Consider the following 24,548-nt stretch of genomic DNA (forward strand, 5'->3'; position numbering starts at 1 on the left):
GAATGGCTGTTAGTGACCTAGTACTACAAATCGAAGCAGTTGTAGTTACATTTTGGAAAAATTTTCACCATTATATATTCATTGAAGTATTTATCCAAATCGACACTTTCTGCGTGATCGTACTCATCACCCTGTTATTCCGGAACCGGAAGTCGGATCCATTAGAAATTCAATAGCAGCTTATGGGAACGTTGCACCTTTCATTTGAGACTAAATTTGTCAAAATCGGTTCAGCCATCTCTGAGAAAAATGAGTGACATTTTTGGTCACATACACACACAGACGCACATACACACATACATACACACGCACAGACATTTGCCGAACTTGACGAACTGAATCGAATGGTATATGTCACTCGGCCCTCCGGGCCTCCTTTAGAAGTCGGTTTTCAGAGCAATTACAATACCTTTCTATTGAGAAAGGCAAAAAACAGATTAAACGAATAAAAAGAACAAAATGGATAAAATGAATAAAATGAATGAAATAAACAAAAATTAATAAAATAAATGAAATGTGTAGAATGAACAAAATGGATAAAATGAATAATACAAATAAACCGAATAAAATAAATGAAATTAATAAAGTGGATGAAATGAATAAGGTAAATAAAACGAAGAAAATCAATATAATGAATAAAATGCATAAAACAGTTAAAATGAACAAAATGAATAAAATATATAAAATTTGTAAAATGAATATGACGAAAAGTAGAACAAAATTAATCAAATCGAGCAAATGAATAAAAGAAATAAAGCGATATAGCCAAATAAAAAAATAATAAAACGGAAAAAGCTAATAAAATGAACACAATAAATATATTAGACAAAATAAAGAAAATGAATAAAATTAACTAAACGGATAAAATGAATCAAATAAATAAAATTAATAAAATGAATAAATTAAATAAAATAGGAAAAATTAACAGCACAAATAAAATGATTAAAATTATAAAATAAAAAAAGGAAAATGCAAATATAACGAAAAAAATTAACAAAATGAATAAAATAAACAAAATGGATTAAATGGATAAATTAAAATAAATAAACAAAAAGTATTCAATAAATACATGGAAACAAAAGAATAAATTAAACCAATAGAGTAACTTTAATAAAATAAATAAAATGAACCAAATATATAAAATGAATAAATCGAATCAAAAGAATAAATTAAATCAGAAGAGCAAGTTAAATGAAACGAACAAGATAAATAAAATGAATATAATGAATAACATGAACAAAATGAGTAAAATGAATAAAATGGATAAAATGAATAAGATGAAAAAGCGAATAAAATGAATGAAATGAATAAATTAAATGAATGAATAAAAGTAATAAAATTAACAAAATTAATCGAATTAATAGAATCAATAAAATTAACAAAATCATTAAAATTAATAAAATTAATCAAATTACCAAGATAAATAAAATTAATAAAATTAATAGGATTTATAAAAGCAATGAAATTATTAAATTTCATTTTTTTAATATTTTAAACGACATTCAATTAGTAAGGGACTGGAAAATGAAGTACATTTTTCAATATTAAGAACCATAAGGAGATCAAGGAGTTGGAGGAAGAAAGTTTAGAAAAGTGTTGAAAGGTTCACATAAGCAAGCTTAGAGTTTACCTGCGACATAACCCTTTGTCTGCTACCGCAGGAGTCAGGATTTTTTGGCATTAGAAATGCGAACCATCTGAGTCTGCAGCATGTCCGGACGGTTCCGACAGTATGAAGTAACAAGTACAATAAACAAACTTAATAAAATAATAACAGATAAATAAATAACATAAATTATACAAATAAAATAAACAAAAGGGATAAAATGTCTAAAATGAGCAAAACGAACAAAATAATAAAAGAAGAATTAAATCAATTCACATATAAAATGAACAAAATGAAAAAAAATGAATATAAAAAGGGAAAGATATATGAAATTTATTGGAACAAAACTTAAATATAAAATATACGAAGAACATGATATGAATTAAGTATCCTGTTAAATAGAACGAAATGAATTAAATTAATAAAGTCATAAAATGAACCAAATGCACTAAATGAATTAAATAAATTAAGTAGTTCGATAAAACAAATGTATGCAATGAGTGAAATGAGTAAAATAAAACATAAATAAATGAATAAAATGAAGAAATCAAATAAAATCAATAAAATAAACAAAGTGTTTATTGAAATAATTAAATGAATAAAACAAAGGAAATGAAAAGCTATAAATTTCGACAAGTGCGCCAGAGCGCCACCGCCAGTAATTTTTAACTTTGTAATTTGTACTCCGACGCCGAATGATAGGTCGACGCCACGTCACCGAAACATTCTTCCCATGCCAATTATTTAAGATTTCGGAAATCCCTTATGCTTACTACTAATACGATATCAGTTCACTCAGTATCCCTTTACTCGCATTTTTTCTGTTGTATTTATGTTGAAACAATCGCACAGAAAAAAATTGCTTCCAGATCCTTGAATCAGGTACCATGACTTAAAAATGTAAATAATCTTTGGCCTCGGATATGCAGTCAAGCTGCATCACACTAGCTCCCAAAATAAGCTCAACTGTTAAAGCACTGTCACTGTTATGAGTATTATTTATTTAAGTTTAAATACACCGTTTTGGCAAAAATCCGTATTAAAATTGGACCTCTATCACTAAAGTCTCTAAACTAGACAATTACCCTTTATTATTAGTTCGAATAGCAAAAATTTCGCATGAATTCATTAAGTTTAATTTTTCTGGTGCATAAGAACATATTAATGGATCATTATACATTTTCTTTTGTTATGGTTCGTTTTGTAAATATCGATGAACCATAAATTAGCGTTCGATATATGAATAAATATATAGCATTTATAATGTTCATTTTTACATTTTCTATGGACCAAGAAAAATTATTTAGCAAACATTTTCATTAAATTTATGGAACTTTTTCTAACATTTTATTGCTACATTTTTATAATACCGTGGAAAATTTTTTGTCGGCATTATGGAACATATCAATCAACGTGTTTTAATGTACATTGTAAATATTCTATGTATCAATATCAGTTAATTTATGTCGCAAAATGTAACATTTTATGGAACATTTCTAATATTATTAAGAGGAATTTGTTGATTTTAATTGCTCTTTTATAACTATTCTGGTGCTCTTTTGCGACTATTTAAATGTTCAATTTTACATATTCTATGGATCAAATCGCCCTTTTGTATGGATAACTGACACTGTTTTAGGGATTTTCAGTTTTGTTTTATGGAACATGGACAACTTTGTCAAGGATCGTTTTACAATTTTATATGGATTATTTTAAATATTTTATATGCAAAAGTATATTTTCCCATGTCTAGTCTTTCGCATCGAAATCGCCTTCGATGATTTAGCATTTAACGGGTAAGTCCAGTTATCGAGAGGCTTTCACTAAGCAATCAAGCTACAACCGCACTTGACCGCACTTTTTCCCCCAATCATTGAAAGATCCACATTCGTCTTTCTCAAGTCTCATTACAAATGCATGCAAAAATAAACAAATTACGAACAATTTAAACTGTCCCTTTTGCTTAAAACTTCATCCCAAGCCCAATTCCTTGTCCGACCAAAACCTCACTGCCATGCTCCATCCGATGTGCCGACGAGATGACAACGAAATTTCCAGAAATTAATTTCCGCCAGTGTCATTTGCAGTTGCCATCGAGATTCAGATGCGGCAGTCGTTGGACGATGTAACACTTTGTGTCTGCTTGCCTGCCTGCCTGGTCTGGCGGCTAGATGTAATTGAGTTTTTTTTTCTGATCCCATTGAGAGTTCAAGTGATGAACGCTTCGGATGGTATCGAATTAATTTCGTATAAATCGAATTCTCTGGAGAAGAATACTGGCTGAGCTGAAGTTTCTACTATACAGGATAGGGGTGTTAAGAAAATAAAGGTTCCATTTTTTTCAAATCAAATCAGTACACCACAAGCTACATCAGTATAGCATACAAATTAAAACCTGCTGCGCCCATCAGGTGGGGAAATCCTCTCGATCTAATAACTCATGCATTTTTACCAGCTTCATCGAGTTAACTCAAGCCGTGCAAATGCGTTCGTCCTCCACAGCACTAGGATTTGCATGTAGAGAGGTTTTTCACTGAACTACCTAATCCAGTTACCACCGGAGGCTTCCATGAAAAACAACGCAACAAAACGCACAATAGCCATGAATTGAATCGTGCGAGAAGCGATTGCCTGGATGAATTATGCATGAATTTTGTCAGCCTTTTGTGTATGTGTCTGAGTGTTGAAACTAGTGGGGATAGGATTGCGTATATCTAACGGGTAGCCGGACGGTTTCTCGATTGCTATCGAATGGGGCTGTTTGTTTGTATCGCACATTCCCGTAGGATTAAGTAGGATCTATTTTTAATAACTCTCTTAGTTCGCATATGTTTGCAGATCGAAATAGACATGTTAAAAATGTTAGAGTACCGAATGATGAAGTGCTAGTGCTACAGATTGTTGATCGCTACGTGGTCGAAAAAATAGTTTGAGTTAGCAGAATTTTTGGCATACATTCGCCACAGGTGGCCCTTATGAGCTTTATGACAGGTCAACAGGACATTGTAAACTCAATTGTCACATGGCTACTATTCAGTGTGTTAAGTATTATTGTGTGAACTATGTAAATCCAATTGCAGAACTTCATATCATTTGATATAAAACTACTTTTCCAAAAGGCAATTGCGTTTCCGGATTTTTGGTTCTTCATACAGGGAGCTAAACTCAACGATCTGCCGTTGTTCCTAACCCAGTGTGGTAAAGAGCTATTGGCTTCATCAGTAGGGTACATTATTTCTTCGGGAGTTAAGAATGCAGGTTGTTTACCGTTTTGTTTTGTATTTGTATTTCCCTTCGACACAAACAAGTGTTGAGACGACATGGCAAGGAACAAATCTTCGAATAATAAGGGGAATGTACAAGTCGAGCCAATACAATTTGATTCCTGAAGTGGGAGACATTAAAACCGAATGTTAGTTTCAAAAAATTCAAACAAAAGTAGCCCTAATAACAATTGTGATTTTATGATAGTTTTATAGCCACTGATTGCACTTGTAGCGTGCTATAAAACTTCAATTGATACTTGGGAAGCCGCTGATTTTGAGATTTCACACCACTACTCTTTAGCCCTTCAAAATTACAAATTCTCTTCGGAATCTCTTCGCTCTCACCAGTATTCTACAAAACGAAGATGATTGTTGAAGCCCATCGTATCACATTCACGCCAGATGCTATCCAGGATACAACAAGCCTTTCTCTGGTGTGAAACTGGCCACTGCGTTGAATACTGCACTGCCCTGGACTATTCTGTCAGACTTAATAACGTTGGTTATCCCCTGATTAGACGCTTACCCACGGTTGGGGCAAACGGGCCCTACTGGACGGATTCATCCCAAAAAATGGAGAACGGGAATCAGGAGCCCGAATCACTTCCAACTCATCAGTCTCCTTTCCTGCATTGGGAAATCACTGCAAAACCTGATAACCCTCCTAAAGGAATAATATCTTCTCAACCGTTGCCGGCCAAAAAGCAAAATTGACGGAAAAAAGCAAAAGTGGCGGAAGAAATTCTAGATCCAAAGCAATTATTATCTCACTTTTTGGGATTTTGCTACTGACTTCGCTCTGATTTAACACCAACCTTCACTTAATAAATATATCTTACAAAGGATAGATAGAAATAGTTTTTATCGTCTATTGAATTCACCATAATAGGGTACGTGCACCAGTTATGTGAATAGTACCAGCTATATCTACATGCTAATTTTAAGCCTTTAATTCGATGGCATTTTAACGTTAGCGGGAAAATTTGGAAATCAAAAATATCTACATTATCAAATCATTACAACTTTCGTAGAAATCGATATTTTCGGTAGATTTGAATCTCATATAATAGCAGTTTTACGGCTCTTTTCCTGAAGAATTCTTAGTATCGTTTTTAAGATGACCTCATTCTTAGACTTCTTACATATCTCATTTTAAATTATTTGACACAAAATTTGATGGTTTCCTGTCACTGAATAGTCTCAAAAAGCGGTGTTACCTCCAGACATTTGATAAAATGTATGTACACTGAAGTCCCTTCTCGCGGTTTTCCACGCGTTTTTTACGGATAGTTGAATGTTAATGGTATTCCTTGTACTGAACGGAATTACATATTGTTTTCTCCAATTAGTCAGGAAAATGAGCACCAATGTTGCATGAAATGCAACATCTATAAATCACGCAAAAACTGATTTTCGGAAAATATTTCGAAAGCAACAAATGGTGTCATCATGGAGTGCTCTTCCGCCTCAGGGAGGGCATGCGAAGATCACCCATACTATAATCTGCGTCGACCATCCACTTGCTCGTAAACTGTCGGGAGATCGAAAACCTGCGACACTTTATCCTGTCTTCCTTGATTCGGGACACACTAGCGAGCGACCCAGTCCATCAATAGGAACTCTCGTTACTTAAAGTCATTCTTTTTTAATCCATCCTAAACAGACTGCGAGCGTATTGGTCTCAACCCTTCCCCGCCCCAGCACACCACAAGCTGAAACCCACCTACCACCATTGATTAGCGGATCCGGATTGAGTGCTGAGGAAGTTCTTCAGCGATCCTGAATGGATGCTGGAGAAGGTTTTTCTTTAACAATTGTGAATGACCTTCTGCGGCTAAAGCACAATAAATAATAATAATTATAAAAATCTACAAATTTCATTGGATTCCGTGAAAATTGCATAAGACGTATTTAAAGATATTAAAAGTTCTATTGCAGCTTGCAGAACTTCTTTAAAATGATTTTTTTCTAATATAATGGATTGCGATCAATTTCTTGTTCTTTATTCACATTTGAATTGAAATAAAATTGTATAAAAAAAGCAAAGCAGCTCTTCACAAAAATATATCTTTGAAAGGATCTGCTCTCCTACATGAGAATGAAAATGTAAGACTACTTAATTTCTGAATCACGTTGTTAATATATTCTTCATACCAGAAAAAACGGAAACATTTTCTAAACCCCAACCACAAAACAACCGCCCCGAAATTCCATTTCACCGACGAATGGGGCGCTATTGTCTAAAATCTCACAGTTCGGAGGTATATTTTACAGCAAAACCCGCGATTCGAAACCACCCTCGGCTCACGGTGCCACATTTTACTTTACCCTGCGTGCCAAAAAAAACAAAAGCGAGCAGTAAATCGGCGCGAGGCGGATCTTGCAAATGAAACAAGCAAAAAAATAACGAATCCAGTAGTCGCTCGTCCGCGTGAAAGTACAGAAGAAATGGCGTTGCTGATAAAACGAAATAATTTTAAGCACATTGCACAACCGGGATGATAAATATGGTGCTGTTTCCATGCCCTTTCCCTACACCTCCTTGAGCGGGAGAGTGGCCAGCCTCAGTACAAATCTACTTACCCAACGTCGACGACAACGACGGACCCATCTTTTCGAGTTTTGCCGGTTGTTAGTGTTTTGAGCGGGGCCGTGAGACGCCTAAAACAAGGGTGAAATATACAACAGTCCAGGAATGGTTTAGATTTATGGATGCAATTTTAAATGCAATGATACTACTGCACACCTCGACGGGGTCGTTTGGTGCGGTGGGCGAACGCTTTTCTCCGGTGAGGTTTAGTGCGTACGAGTATTTCTTTGAAACAAGTGTGATTTGCGGGCAACGCGATTTATGGATAAGAAAAATGTGTTCCTAAAAAATATAGTTACTATTTTTCGTTGTGTTTCACTTTTTGTAATCTAAATAGGGTAAAGAGTCTATTTTGGTACTATTGGAAGGGTGCCACTATTTCATTAATTATTCGGCTTACGAAATGAAACTCATTGCCCTATAGTCGTTTTTGTTATTTTTCACACGTATCGTGGCTATCTTCTACCCACCAGTCAACTGTTTCATCAGATGGTTGCCGACATCAATAACTTAAGATATACTACCAGAATGTTAGAGGACTGCGTACAAAAATTGATGACTGTATTCGCTGTTTCGGATGGTGAAACATGATGTTGTTGTTCTTACTGAGACGTGACTGAACGATGAAATCAATTTGCTTCAACTGTTCGGTCCAATGGACACGGTTCATCGCCACGATCGTGACACGACCACTGCAGAAAAAAACGGGGTGGCGGTGTGCTCATCGCTGTGTCCAATCGATTGTCGGCCGAACGAAAGACCGGTATTCGAACAACTTTGGGTAAACATACGTATACGTGATACTAGAATATATGTGGGTGTTGTTTATCTTCCTCTCGACTCAGCCGACGACATAAGCGTTATTCAGACTCCGCACTTCACATCGCAAGCTCTCTGGACCCCCAGGTTGTTCATTTATTATTTGGAGACTACAATCAACCTGGCTTTGTTTAGAGAGACATTCACTTAGGGTATGCTGTCTCCGACCTTTCTGAATCGACCTTTTCGAGGTCTAACGTAGCCTTATTGGCCGGACGGTTACTGACCATCGTAATCGAATACTAGATCTTCTTTTTGTTAATGAGGAAGCTTCACCAAACTGAACTGTTTTGGAAGCACACGAACCATTAGTTGGCATTGATTCACATCATCCTCCGCTACTAGCTTCGCAGACATGTCTACAGGTGACATTTTTTTTCACATACACACATACACCCACACACATACACACAGGCATTTTCCAATCTCAACGAACTGAGTCGAACCGTTAAAAAGTTTAATTTTTTAATATTGCTAAAGTTAGAACCACCCTAGCTTCTGTTTAAACAAAAGAAGGGCCTTACAAAGTACAACACTTTGCCAAACATATTGTAAGGTTTAGTCATTTAGTTTTAGCAAAAAGTTAAAATTCCTGCTAAATTCACACTCTGGACCACTGTGATTGAAATTAATTAATGTTTTCAACCAACGGATGTTAGGTGGTTTTGTATATAAACAATTTCATTCTATACAGGGTGTTTGTTTAATGGTTAAGAACCTCTCTAGAGGTGATTAACTGTCATATTTAGAGAAAAAAACTGTTCCACACATACCATCAAACCTCAACCGTTAAAGAGTAATTGAACTTTGTGCGAAAAAAAATTATTTGTCTTAAAATATCTCTAACTCAAAAAGTACACTTTGTATTTTAAATCTTTTATTTCCATTCAAAAGATGAGAAATTTTTTCTATTGAATGGTGTTTTCAAATCTTTCAGTTAATTACACGGAGAACCAAAATTCGGCTCAGATGCGAAAACCTTAGTTGATTTACTGAATTGAATTAGTTATTATTTAGGACAACTAGGCAAATTCTCAATTTGCTGAATTTGATTTGTAGTTCTCGATCTTCCTGAAAAGAGCTAAAATGCTAGTTGGAATTTCTGTTTTCTCTGCTGATTTGGCGAGGAAATGATGCTGTCACTTTTAGCGGAGACACATTATCCATCTTCTCAACTAAATTTTGTGCTGAATTTAGTGCTATTTTCTATTATTTCAACTAATATATACTCTAAATTCAAAACTTTTTTGCATTAAAATTATCTAGTTATTTAGTTGAATTCCTGAAAAAATATGCTAATTTTAGGGAGATTGTTTTGTTCAATCTAGTTTTTTCGTCAGTTGATTTCAACAAATGTCAGTTTTGAATTTAAGCCATTCTGTTTATAAATTTAAAATTTTTCGTAGTTAAATTTAGAATGTCAATTTTATAAATTTACGACAGCTTTGGTTAAATTTAGCGTTTTTTCTACTGATTTAAAAAAATAAAATTCTTGCTTTTTAGAATTATATTTCGACATTAATTTTATTCAGTTGAAGTTCTTTAGAATACAATCAACATGGGTATTTTCGAAATGTTTTTGACGAGGGTGTCGGAGGACAATGTTTAGCACCATTTTTAAATCCAAAATGGCGACTTCCGGTTCAACGAAATGTTCTTTAAGGGGGGGGGGGTAAAGGTTTTTGCGATTTTTTTAGAACTTTGTGTGTAGCGAATTGATCAAAACTTTTGTACATTATAGTGTATTTTTTCAATAACATGTTGTAATTTTTCTAGGCAAAACTATTGACAAGCAACTCGGTGACGAAGCTTTTTATCTCTGGAAAAAACATGATTTGCGGTGTTACCTGCCATTCAAAAACTACTCAACCGATTTATTTCAAACTTTGCATACACATTCTATGCAAAAAATATACCCCCCCCCACCCCCTCAAAAATTGCGACGCGGAGGGACGTACACGTCCCACTTACTTCTCCTAAGTTTTTATTTGATTTCTAGTTGGCGTTGATATCTAAATACGATTTCTTCCTTTAATCAACTCTTAGAGATGTAAGGAGTATAACTAGCACAACAAATATGTGAATTTGTTAATTACTAATTAGTTATAAACAATTGAAATTCGAAAATCTCGTTTTTTACAATAAATTCTGTAGCTGTGTCTGAACTAAAAGTCCTAGAAACTCAAACATTTTTTTGAAAGTATCTCAAACATTGAACTAAATAATATATTTTTTGCAAAATTTTTCGTAGGTCAGTTTTTTCGAAAAAAAAAAATGCGAATAAAACTCGATTTACGAGAGTTTTTGGGATCACTGGTTACGATTCTGATGCCATAATTCGAGAATTCAAAATGGCGCCTACAACCATTTTTACGAATTTGGTAAATTTTGTTACCGTCAGTATATAACTCGATTCACGGTTTTTTTGGGTCGCATAGTCGTTATACTGGATCCGCATTTTGAATTTTACATTTTTGACGTCAGAATCAGAATCAGTGTCTCCTGAAACCTACGTAAAGCTAAAAATAACAGTATTAACAATGAAAAAAAAAATTCGCGTCGCAAAGGGTTAACCCAATCAAGATGAATATAATTCTGGAACTCATTCAGTATAGTTGTTTTCGAATAGGCTTGATGAATATTTGCGAGAATTTTTCCTTGGTTCCTATCCCTGGCTTATAACAATTTCTTGTTAGAAATATATTCCCGTAAATGGGATCTAAAAACGTAAACCACAAACTTTGACAAATATTCCTTATTTGAATCTGTCATAATTTCTAGATTAATCACATAAAACCCCCAACAACATCGACCTCTAATACCTATTCGTCACCTCCATTTCGAAAAAACTGTGATTAGATTTTAGAATTTCGCTTAACTTACACACAGAAAAAAAAAGATTTGAAGGTTCAATAAAAATATGGATTAAATTCAATAATAAAATTATTGGTCGGGAGACAATAAATTTATTTATTTTGATTTCAATAAAATCTATTTATTGTTTAAAAAAAAATCCATTTTTAATAAATATTTTATTAAAATTAAAACAAAATTACTGAAATTAAAAATGATTTTATTGAAAACAAAATTTTATTGTTGCTGCGATAAAAAAATATTTTCAGACCAATAAGTTTGTTATTTGAAGTAATAAACAATAAATGATAGGATTCAATAACACATATTTTTGGTTTAAATATGCTTAATTTTTCTGCGTGTAAAGTTGCCAACTCGGATTTTAGAATGGCGTAAAACATATGTCTCTGGAAACAACTTATCCGAACCATTCCTAGAATAACCTTAATGATTAGGTTTTTCCGAACTTCGTTAAACCGAAAGGCGCCATTTTTAATTTTGAAATGGCGCTAAACATCAACCATCGACACTAACTCGTCAGTCATTTTTAAAAATTCCTATACTGATTGTGTTGCAAAAAATTTTGATTAACTGGAAGTCGCCATCTTGGATTTAAAAATGGCGCTTAACATCCACCTCTGACACATCTTATACGTAGGGAACTAAAAGGACGTAAACATGCTAAATAAATACATTATGCGATGATACTATAATTATTTCACTGACACTAAGTCTTTTTTCTTGACAATACATACATTGCCACAATTTCACTCCACCAGGCCAGAATATAAGAGAAAAATAAAAACTTATCACCATTTTCTACCAAAATACTACACTTTTCGTGGACAATTTCATGCAACATTTTCACATTTTATCTGTGCACTACTTATTGACAATAATCCTTTTGAACTAAAACTAAACAATGTTAAATCACAAAATATTTCGTGCACAAATCTGCCACAACACCAATTACTAACAATTTATTGTTTTCGCTCAAGTGGATTTGACATTAGCAAAAACTGTTCTGTTTTTAACAATGTTTCTGGTTATAAAATTCAGTAAAGGTTTTTGTTATTCGCCGTGCTGAATTTTCACAGCATATATACACAGCCCCGAAATAACAAAATAGCATTCTTTATCTCTTTGGTTGAGAATGCTGTTTTCATTCCTTATTTCAACCGCAAGCAATGTTGAAAATGCAAATTTTATTTTTAGTTTTTGTTTTGCTGGATTGTATCCTGGATTTTATTTAACTGAAACATTCTCTTAAAAACAAAAACTTAATTAGAAAAATAAAAGCTGAATTTTAACTAAATCGCTTGTTATTTTTAGGAATTTGTTGTTAAATTCAACTAATTTGAAAACAGAAATAAGATTTAGCACTAGAGCTGATTTCTATCTTTCCGTGTAGTTTTGATTACGTTTTAGTTGTAAAGTAGTGAAAAGTTAGTGTTTTTGAGGAGGTTTTTGTTAATTTTTTCAAAATAATGAATTATGATTATAGCAATATCTATTATCCAAAAGTTGGGTTTCAGGACGATTTATAATTCGTTCTTCAGCGTCATATTCATATCTCTTCTCATTCCTTTGTAATTTCAATACTAAGCTTTTCCTGTAATCGACTTGCAAGTGCTTAAAAGACTCTAATCTAAAAAATATGCTTTATATCGTTATTTCCAAGGTTTCACTAGAAAGCTATGAGAAGAGACTAGAGAAAAATTTTCTTTCGATGTATGTACAAATATATCTTAGTTAAGGGAACTTAAATGAGTTTTTACTAGTAAAATAGCTCACAATTAGCGTTTTTAGATGAATTTTGTAACTTTAATTATTAGTCAACAAAACTTATCGTTACTGTTGTTCATTTGGTACCCATTAAAAATAGAATCGTAGAACTTGCTGAGATGCATTATTTCCATGAAAATAATGGTGACGTTTATTAGGGGAAGATGGGGTAAAACGCACCCCTAAGGAAATATGCTCATCACTAAGCAATAGAACATCAATTGGGAGAATTTAATTAATGACATCGTTTAGCCAACATTTTCCTCTGTAATCAAAATCATAACGCTTTGCAAAATATTCAAAAACATGAAAATAATTCAATTCTTCAAAATCAATAAAAATCACCTTTTGAAAAATAAGCGGGGCAAAACGCTCCTGTGCGGGGGCAAAATGCACCACAACAACTGGGCATGATGCACTACAACAACGGGGTAGAATGCACCGCAACAACGGAGCATAATGCTCGGCGAACAAGCAAGTAGTTTTGTTTTCTGACAAGATTTCACAAAAGTGTGCCGTTAAATAGCCTTAGGTTATGCGATTGGTAGGTTTTCAGAACGATTTTTCTGCTTTCGATTAAAAATCAGCAAAATCAAAGAATAGGGCATTTTGCCTCCGATAGAGCAGTGATATAAATTTAGCAAAAAGTGAATTATTTGGTAGATTTTTCATATGTAGTGCGACAGAATAATGAACAACGATATGAATAAAACTAGAATGCTCAAATATAATAGTAAAACAGTATTTATAAGGGCGGAGAAACCTTGTTGCACGAGCCACAATAATTACATTAGAAGAGCACGTTATTGTTTTTTATTTATTTCTCGAGCTGCTATTGATGTACGGTTATCAAACTTTGACAGTGTATGTATACTATGGCGGACTTCCGACTGGTGTTACCGTTTTCTAGAAATTTTCAGCTGTTTTCGATATAAGCAAGGGGTGCATTTTGCCCCGGTGGTGCGTTTTACCCTATCTTCCCCTACTTACTATTTTAAGAAAATTAACGAAAATGATAATAACTCTTTTAACCAATTTGCTTCTAAAACAATACTAAATTCACTGAACTTTAAGGTATTAATGCATTTTCCTCTGTGAAATGTTCTGGCTTGCGAATGAAAAGAAAAAAAGTACAAGAAGTGCCATACTTTTTCAATTACAGCTAGTATTAGTGAAAATGAGATATAAATATCCAAGTGCAATAACCCAAATACATGAAAAAAAGAAAAAGATAAGTGTATCATGTCGAAAAATGAAATATGCAGCTCTTCAAGACTAACAATCTGAATTATTAAAATGATGATGTTAATTATTAAGATTTTCGAGAAATGAACGCAAAATCGATCAAAATTGTTAAATTTTCAATAACTTACTTTGAAGAGGTTACCGAAACTCATTATCTGGAACATGTGAAGGAATCACTCAATGCAAATTTTTCTCGCCTTTCCAAAGGATCTAAAAGATTTGAAATACAAAGTATACTTTTTGAGTTAGAGGTATTTTAAGACAAATAAGTTTTTAACACAAAAAGTTCAATAACTTTGTAACGGTTCAGATTTATACCATCAAATCTGAACCGTTACAAAGTTATTGAACTTTTTGTGTTGAAACGGTTTTTTTCTCCAAATATGACAGATGTTCTTCACCATGAACTAAACACCCTGTATGTATATGAAAATCTCAGTTTTCAAAAATTTAAATGCGTTAGCTTTTATAAAATTATACAGTTTTTATATAGTCATATGGCAGAATTGAGAACTTCAATATATTCATATTCGTAAAGAATGTTTTTTGATTTTAAATTATTCTTAGGTTCTATGGAAAATAGAGAACGATTTCTTCGAGAGAAACTAAAGAGTCTTGTAAAACTGCTGTAAGTAACTGCTGTAAATTCTACTTAAGATGAAATTCTATGAAAGTTTATTTAAGTACCTAGTCTTGTACCACCTTTTAAATATCAATCGTATAAGACTGCATTTACTTGCCTGAAACAATGATAAAACTAGATATAGCCCATGCCATAATTACCATCAAACATTAGTATTACTAACTAAATTCTATTTATTATTAAAGTTACTTCAATTTTGTAACTTTCCATACACATGGGATACAACAAACGCTGTCAATTTGGTTGTTTGTTCACACAAAAATTTTCGCTAGTGCGGACATCAGCACTGAACGGTGCAGGTGATAAAACTGAATATAGGCAATTTCCGTAAGGCTTCGCTCCATGTTTACCTTCAGAAAACATTTCACCTAACGAAGACTCGACCGTATAGAACTAAATTTGCAGCTAACGACCGCGAGTTGTTGGGTCGAAACAGCGCTTTCTATTCAACTTTGTATATGATGACGGCAGGAATGTTTCCCTTGTTCTTAGGGCAATGCACAATTGCACACTAGATCGAGAGGCTGCTAGTTGTCATTGACTTCGCTCGTTTTTAACTCTGACTAGGCCGAAAGTAGAAAGCGGACTGATTATTGACATATTTTTGCTTTCTTGAAATTGAACAAGCAACAAGTTTTTTAACATTCCGCATGAACATGTTGAATTTTTTTAAGACCAATTAGTTGGATTAATTGACCCGAATTCTACATCGCTCTGTTAGGGACCATTCATAAATTACGTAACGCTTTTAGGGGGGAGGGGGTTCGACAAGTTGTTACAAATTGTGACATAGGGGGGAGGGGGAGTAAGCTAGATCGTTACGTAACATGTTTTCACCGAAGAAAAAAAATTCAAGGAATTTGTTACGTAATAGGGGGGGGGGATAAAGAAATTTGAGACAATTTGTTACATGGGGGGAGGGGGGAGTCAATTTTGAACAATTTTTGCGTTACGTAATTTATGAAAGGTCCCTTATCCAATGCTTAAGGTGAGCATATCGGAATGACGCAAATGCTCCGAATCACATCTGTCGTTATGTATGTCCGCCAGTAAATGTGGGGTAAAAATCCTCAATCAACTGAACCACCAGACTGAATCCTCAACAACAGTATTAGCAAGAACCGGAGCAACGATACTGTGCTGTCAACATAACGAATGACAGCGCTTTTCTTGTCGCGTCACGTTCTGCCTCACCCTTCTTCGTGCCAACCGAAACAGAAGGATAGGAGTGATACGCAAAGAAAATTACCAATTCCCAGAAGAAGAAGCATGTATTACGAAGCACCAAGAGCTGTCAGTAAAGTACCCGCAGTATCAGTTGGCTGGGTAAGACAGCGCAAAAGGACACAAAACTGCTGAGCAAATGGCAAGTTGAATTGCGGAGGCTGCTGATTCTTGTGTGTTGCAGGGTGAATCCTGGAGGATGCTCTGTGATCCATCCACGGGTGAGGTGGGAATATGCAAGAAACAGAGACAGCGAAAAGCAGTATAAACTTTGTTACAGCTCAATTTAGATAATTTCCACAAATTAGGATGAGACGGAGGGTATTTATGTGTGAACAAGGTGATACTATTGCCAGTCTGGAGTACCAATGCAGAGATTCCGTGACTTTAATTTGAACTTCTCGCTGGGATTGTTTTCAATGAGCTGGCGGTGTACGGGAAACTAATTGTTAATGATGTTCGATTATACTACATTTTCACCAACCAGTTTAGCACTCTTCTAGCAAACATCTCCATCATCAGCAAATTTCTAGGGATTATATACTATTCTATCGACTATATCTGCCAAACAATATTGTTTTTGAACGTTTTGCTGATGTTCGCTAACAGAAAGGCATAACTTATTTTTCAATCAATTATGCAAAATCTAGCACCGACAGAACTCTTTCATTGTGGACCACTACGCAGCAGTAAAATATTTCAAAATTTCTCATTAGCAGCTAAATTCATTAGGTTCTCCAACTAGCGAAAATGTTAACATAATGAATATTCATAAAGAGCCTGACCGCCGATAAATGGAGTACGCATGGATCCACAATTTATTAAACTGCAAAAATTATACGGCAATGTTCAGCTCTGTATGCCAGCGGCTTGCTACCATTCCCGCTATCCTGATATGAGCCACTGCAGTTCGGTTTTGCACAAAGTGGGCACTTTTTTGTTATGAGAGCTAATATAAAGTGTGGTTTATGTGTATGTATGTGTGAGGAATGTACCGAAAACTCTCTAGATCTGAATGCATAGTAAGCATGAATTTATCCTTTGGGATTCACAATAGTGTTAGCTTTTGATATTAAATTATAGTGTACAGCTGAAGGATAGACGAGCTGAGTTAGCAGCATCATTATAGATCGCATTATCAGCACGGTAGATAAACTTCTATGCATTGAGGAATAGTTTTGAATCAAATGCATTATTATGCAATGTTAAACAATGGCTGATGATCTTTTGAGGGGGGGGGGGGGTTTGATGAATGAATAGATTCCTAGTGGACACAAAAAAATTACATGACAATAGATTCGATAATCCAAGTTATCCAGATTTTTTCGACGGAACCCGATATTCTGGATTATTTAAGTTGAGTTAAGTTCGGTGAAGAGGTAGCTATAGTTCCAAGAGGTTCCAAATTGCCATATATATGCTGAAACTTTTCTGAATCAGTCTATCCGATAAACTGGTATTGAGAACATTATTGGTTCTAATGATTTAATGCTGAAAGTTAGCGTGGCTATATTTTATTCCACTATGGCAATCCTGTCAGCATATTTTGTCTCTTTTTGAATTCACATTACAAGTATACACAAAACTACAACCTGATTCAACAACTACATAAATTTAAGGCTCAAAAATGTTGTGCTATCTTTTGACAAACGCCATTTAGGGGAAAACTGAGTTAGATATGGCACATTACTTTTCTGAAAAACCTTTACAAAGCTGCGCTTTCAGAATTTTGTAATTCTGCTTTGTTACTGAGCAGTGGCGGCGCTAAGAGGGGGCGAAGGGAGCAGCCGCCCCGAGCGGCAAAATTTGGGGGGGGGCGGCAAATGCTGCTCAACATTGTTTTATTGTTTTGTTTTATTGTTTTATAATTTATAATTATCAATTAGTGAATATCATTGTCTATTAATCGCGATAAACGTTAAGTTCGTGTGAAACGTTTGAATTCATATTGCTTTGGCGACTGTGAAAGATTAAGAGTGTTAACGATCACAAGTACGACGGATCTGACGGAACAAAATAATATATATATATATATATATATATATATATATATATATATATATATATATATATATATATATATATATATATATATATATATATATATATATATATATATATATATATATATATATATATATATATATATATATATATATATATATATATATATATATATATATATACATATATATATATATATATATATATATATATATATATATATATATATATATATATATATATATATATATATATATATATATATATATATATATATATCTGAACCTGAACCTCAAACGTAACGATCGTAGCAAATGCAAGCGAAAATTGTTTTAAAAAAATCCTTTATTCAATAACTTAACTTTTGAGAAAAAAAAACTATAACGTCCTGAAGTTAACAAAAGAAAGAATAAAGGTGGAAGTGCAGTTTATGTCGCACAAATAAGGAACCAGAAAAATTGGATTCTTACTGCTGTAATTGAAAGTAATTTTGATGTTATTTTATTCTTATGTATCTTATGGCAAATATATTCCACATACGGCTTTTTATTTAATTTCAATAACGTTTCCAAACTTTTGGGAAATTCCAACATTTACAATTGTAATTGGTTTTTGACAACGGCGAAAACTAACCTCTTGTTATCTGCCGTACCAATCAGTCTAATACCACCATGCCCTTTGGTGTATCATTATGTCGTCTCTAGCTCACTCCGTTAATTGCCGTTTGTCCCCAGCTTCGCAGAGCACGAAGACTCCACAGGTTTCCTCCATCGTGGTCGGCCTACCTTGCTGGTTGTGATTAGTTTCGGGAACCATTTTTACAATCGAAACTATTAATATAGTGTACCAACAGATCACTAAAGTTTGAAGACATGTAAAAAATAACTTCACTGCAGATTTGCTTTTCGAGGTTAGGTGCTTGATACCAAGGACCGGAGCATTTTTTCAGGAGATATTATGACGGACTGACAGCATCTAAATGTCGGTTTATATAGTTGAGATCGACGGTGTTGTTACCGTTTCGATTAGGTGATGCGTGGGGTGAAGCGGTTGGTTGTTTCATGGACCGCTTTCTCCAGTGAGTGAAGATTTGGAATGGCAATCGCACAGGACGGGACAAAATTGTATGTCCCTTCAAACTCGTATCCTTTAGCAGTATTGCTGTGTTGGATTTGTTCTTCACAAGATTCGTACCGCACGCATGTTTTGTACTAAATAAAGGAAAATAGGCCATTGTAGGATAAAACCGTGAGTTGCAAGTCTCACCACTATAAATCGTTATGCATTCTTGGCTCGGGAAGAGTATGACTCTGATGATCCCCAACGTGAGACATCTGTTACTGCTTCCAAAAACTGTAGTCGGACGAGATTTGTTGTACAGGTAAAAACATTTGTCATGAGCGACCGAATATAACAGCTACAGGAAGCGCTGACACAAAGCCGAAGCAAACAGCTCCAGGTCTTGTAAAATTGAGAGCTTCCTGCGTTTCATGAAACACAAAAAGTGGGTTATCTTCTCTCTGATAAACGATCTAACTTTCTTCATGGTCTTTGCTACAATTTTAAAGAGGTGGCCTACTTTACTGCCCATGATCAAATATTTGTCCCCAGTTTGTCTTCACATCTCGCTCTGAGCAGAAGCTAAAAATCGTCCCGCACAAGTGAAACATTCAATTCTACCTACATGCTTTTTGCACAAGCAGTCCATATCACATCAGTGCACAAACAATATTGTATTGTTTCCCCCAGCTGCGAAGTGAAATGAGTTTGCCAAATGAAACAAAAGTGCAACTTTAATAAAACTCGTGTTAGACCCACACTTCAGGAAGTGGAGCAATTAGTTAAAGTTAAAATGGAGCTTAATCTCGCTGAAGTTACGTACATTCAGCTACATCTATTATACATTTTATTTCCCAGTATTGGAACTTACCTCCAGAAATCCGAATAACCGTGAACCAGATGCATTATTACAGATTCTAAAAGTGGTTGAGTTCTGGAATTCAAAACATCCAAATGTGTCTAAATTGGAGAAAAATGCCATAGCTACGAGTATTTCGGTTTTGGGGCTACTCTGCCGGGCTGTTACGGGTTAAATAAATCCAAAAGACCTTCCTCAAACCCCCGATCACTGTATCATTAGTTCCACAAAAGCAATGCTCGGTATTATTCTAAGATGTCACTAAGTTGCAATTTCCAGTTTGGGAAAGAGTACTGGAATTTCATGAATTAAAATCTGCAAAGGAGTTCGCTGTCGGACACATAACGGTTAAGTGCGACCTTGTGAACAGAGTTATAACCTCACTTTGCTCATCGTGATTAATAGGCAACGCTGCCGCAAAGCTACTTAGTTAAGTTTGAATACTTTTTATTCTGTTGATTCCAAATGGATAAAAACACATATATTCATTTCATTATTGAAAGTTTAAAAAAAAATCGTTTTAAGGTGCAATATATGCACCTCCGCGGAAAACTGTATTGATAAGATAGTTAAGGTAAGTCAGAAATATATAAAAGGGCGGCAAATTTAACTTTTAGCCCCGAGCGGCAAAAAGCCTAGCGCCGCCACTGTTACTGAGATAAAGCGAGAAACGTGCTGAGAAATTGTGAGTTTTTTGCTTCAATTGACTGTATCTGAGAATTGGCACAAGTTATCTTGATGGTTTATATGTTTTTCTCTGTAAAACTATCTGAGAAACACAATGGTATTATTATTTTTATAATAAAAATTCACGAATTGTGAGAAAAATGCAATTTTATTTTTAAATTTGAAATATAGCATATTTGGCAACACTGTAAACAAAAATTAGGGGACGGTGGAGAGTTGAGAACACCCTCCATACCCATTAAGCTTCAAATGATAAAATGTAATAACCACTATCAAATGTTTCCATTGTTATGACGACACTTTTCTTTTGGAAAATTTTGCCTCAACTTATGTTCTTCAGGCTTGTGTAATTATCCTAGCAACAACAAAGGTTTTATGGCACTCTTGAAGCCCTTCTTAAAGCTTAGAATGCACTTGTAGTGTGCTATAAAATCAGAGTTGTTTCATATGTATTTGTGGTAATGTAGCGTACCGTTTTGCAGCTGATTTCAAAGTAAATCAGTGTAAAAAAATCGTTGGACAGTTGCATTTTCTTGCACAAAAATTATATGAATATTTCATTTTCTCCCATTTTTTTACGATGGTTCGCAATCCCCCACCAAAATAAAAATGACGATTCCACGCAATCTGCCATATCTTAAACACGATTACGATTATTTATTAACCACTTGGTTTAGCTTGTAGATTATTAAGGTGTCCTGTACAAATAGCAGTTGAGTTATTGACAATCGGCCGATGTATATAGTAGTTGTACCTCGATGACAATTCAACCATCCCCTGCTATTTTTTCTGGATTCCCTGACTCATTTCCTTCAAAATGTATCTTACCAATTATTTATTAAATTAAGCCAGAGATATGAATAAAAGTTAATAATTAATGCTTTATTCGTAAGGAAAAGTGGAAAGAGGCACAAAACCTACTAGAGACCTTAGATGTTGTTTTAGAGTCTACAGTTCTTCGTAGGATATTTTCCAAATTTTATTCAGCAGCTTTGTAAATAAACATGTTTTTGATTGGGCTAAAGTAGAATACCCGAGCAAAACAAAGTGTAGATACCTTCGGCAAAGTTGAAGAATATTATTATTAGTTTTGAATAACTTTGTCGAAGACACCACAGATATCGGACCCAATTGTTGGGGCGAAATTGTGCGTGTGTTTTTTTTTATAAATAAGACCTAAAAATCAGTTTCGAATCGATTTTTTTGCTTACTTTATCTGAAAGTACAACTCTTTGAGAATATTTTCCCAAATTTTTATAGAAATCTGAGAAATAGATCGAAAGTTACGACGCTTCCAAGCGCGCTTCGTCAACCAAGAGCAGTGGTAACTTGAAATTTAAAACTCGATTATCTCTAAATCTCGTTTTTCCAAAAATGGTTTTTTCGTGATCACGATTGCCGAAAAACTACTCAATCGATTTTCTTCAATTTATCCAATTAAATGCAATTTTGTTTTAATCTTCTCTTAATGTGTCTAAATCATTCATCTATACTGTTTGGCCACTTCACAAGAGATTTGAGGGATAAATTAAGCTTCTTTTGTACATAATATGAGAAATTTAAAATTTTTGTATATAATTCGACAGTCAGCAGTAGTGATGCTATGAAAAGTGAAATTTTCATCAATCTTCGGGGCATCAATCGGTTTTTCTTTAATAACTTTTCTTTTAGACTTTGTATCATTGACAAATTTACTATAAAAATCAGGTATCTATTTATTTTTAGAAAGTAACGGGCGACTTTTGGAAGAATTATTTTGTAAAAGGCGATTTTCTCATGTAAACTTTAAACCGTCGGCGCAAAAATAGAGTTTCACCGATCGAGCTAAAAATTTGCAGAGTTGTTCTGGAAGATAAATGGGACCCAAAAAGTTACTCGGAGCAAAATTAAATTTTTTTTCATATAACCATGTCTCACTCTAATACTCATATAGTAATAGAATTTTTTGAGTTTTGGGATTCTAGTTGATCTATTGCTCTTCACTCGTGATCACCGCAAACCTCTTAAATAAAGTCTGTTTTAATCCACCTAGTGGGTGTAATTGTGCCTCTCTCATTTATCATAGCTATGATTTAGTAGCTGGGTACGTTCAGTATAACATTGTGAAAATGTCTATTACATTCTTATTAAACTTGGTAAGTATATATAAGTACACGACTGCCACGAACCTGATGAGCAACACGTTGACGCTGACACACTTGAAACAAACAAAAATATAATATTTAATTAGCTTAATCAGCGTGAGTTCAATGTTGTCCCCAAGTTAACATATTTTGAAAGGCGGCGTGGTATGGAAGTGGGGGATACATAGTGGGAGAGGGAGGATACGTCGGGAACAACCTAACGTATTTTGGTACATAGGTGGAAAAAGCGAATGCAGGTGTCAGGTTGGTCTGAGAGGAAGGGGTGAGAGAGTTGAGGAGGGGTGAGAGAGTTGAGGAGGAGTGTGAGCGGAAGGAGGGAGAGGGATGGATGGTGAGTGCAACACCCGACTTCATATTATACCTTCCATTTGAGACTAAGTTAGTGATAATTGATTCAGTCATCACCGAATAGGCTTTAGTTATGGAATATGCCCGGAACCCAGGCATTATCGATAGTGAACAATATATTCCAAGAATCTTTGATTCACCATCACTGCTCTAGGCCAGTTTGTAAAAATCGGTTAAGAGTTCGGTGGAAAATTGGATAGTAGTATATGGGGGTGGTATATCTTTCATTTGAAACAGTGCAAATCGGTTCAGCCATCTCTAAAAAAATTGAGTGACATTATTTGACACACGCATGCGTACACACATACAAACCTACACATTTTGCAACACAAACACACATTTAGCAAAATCGACGAAGCGTATCGAATTGTATAAGAGAGCCTTGCGGGCCTCGGTTAAGTCAAGTCGAAATTTCGACCGATTGCATAACCTTCCCAAAATGTCCCAAAAAGTCGATTTTTGTCAAATTATTTCTTCGGGATAACATAAAATCTCGACGTTTCATGCATTTTAAAGAAATTTGGTATCAAAAATACGAAATCGATTTCTGCAATTTCATCTTTCGGAAATTTTAGTTCCGGCTTATATGGGGATTTCTTATGTGACCGGACGATTCATTCTATATTTCCGGTACCATTTAACCCATTATAACCCAGCTATGTTAAAACTTTTGGTAATTTATAAAATACTTCGTGAGCTCTCATATTATGCCGAATTAAGTATGGGAAAAATAAAATAACCACTTTGGACCGTTTCGTTGCGAAAAAAACTAACGTATGAAATTTCATACGCTGGGCTGATAGGGTATCAAAAAATCATTACAGAGAAAATTCGGCTAAAATCTTTATACTCAGCATAAAATCGAATAATATCTTCAACCTTGCGAGATCATTCATTTAGCAGCTTTTTTGAATGATTTTAACACTACTCTCCTCTCTCGTGCCGTTTCGTCTTATGATTGGTTCGTTGCATTAAACCATCTTTCCCTCAAACTTAGTAATTATTTTAAGAAAAAGAACATTTTCTTACGAGAATTTACATAAAAAATATTCCGGGTAGAACCAGGTATGATTTGCTACGTATTAAGCATTTGTTAGCCTTGAATGTACTGATTCAACTTTAAAATCAGCGTGAAAGTTGTAAATCTCCTCCTAATCCTAAAGAGGAAATAATTTTGCCTTGGGAAAAAAGATATCGGTTCAGCCTAGCGTATGAAATTTCATACGTTGAACTACCAGCAGAATGTTTGCAATTGTTTCACCAATTTCTTCCATTTTTTCGCACTGAGCCACATCTTTCACATCTCTTATGGCCATTCGTTCACAATCCGAAACAAGAATTAGTGATTTAGAAGAGAAAATTAATAATATGTATTGTTCACATTTTGGTTTGAATTTTATCCAACTTTGACATTCG

The sequence above is a fragment of the Topomyia yanbarensis genome, chromosome 3 (assembly GCF_030247195.1).
Source record: "Topomyia yanbarensis strain Yona2022 chromosome 3, ASM3024719v1, whole genome shotgun sequence".
Taxonomy (NCBI): Eukaryota; Metazoa; Arthropoda; class Insecta; order Diptera; family Culicidae; genus Topomyia; species Topomyia yanbarensis.